Consider the following 481-nt stretch of genomic DNA (forward strand, 5'->3'; position numbering starts at 1 on the left):
CCCTCCAAGGTGGAAAGATTTCTAGGTCAGAGAGACTGAGCACAGCCGCAGGAGCCCTCGAAGATCTGAGGTGGCTCTTTTGGAAGGGGGAATGAGATGCTCTTAGTATTCCTGCTCTTTTTTTTTTTTTTTGGCTTGAAATGAATAACATGCAAATGAGCACCTGGGTCTGAGTCAGCAGTGAGTAACCCCTCTGCGGGATGCTGGGCTCAGAGCGTACACAGAGCTCCCCACTGGCTCCTTCACATCCCTGAGGGGCTTCTCACTGGCAGCCTCTGTGCCCTCACCCCAGGCTCTTGCCCATGTCACCCTGCTTGGGCACAACCCCGGGTCAGGCCAGCTGCTCCCTGCACCTGCAGCCAGGGGTGCAGCTGATGAAACTGCTTCCCTGGAATCCTGGGGCAGGGATACCAGGAGCCTCCTCACCATCTGGGGCCATGGTGTGCCCAACTCCAGCCGGTACAGAGGAAGACACTCCCTT

Source organism: Bison bison, unplaced genomic scaffold (assembly GCF_000754665.1).
Source record: "Bison bison bison isolate TAMUID 2011002044 unplaced genomic scaffold, Bison_UMD1.0 scf7180017864383, whole genome shotgun sequence".
In the NCBI taxonomy this organism is placed as follows: domain Eukaryota; kingdom Metazoa; phylum Chordata; class Mammalia; order Artiodactyla; family Bovidae; genus Bison; species Bison bison.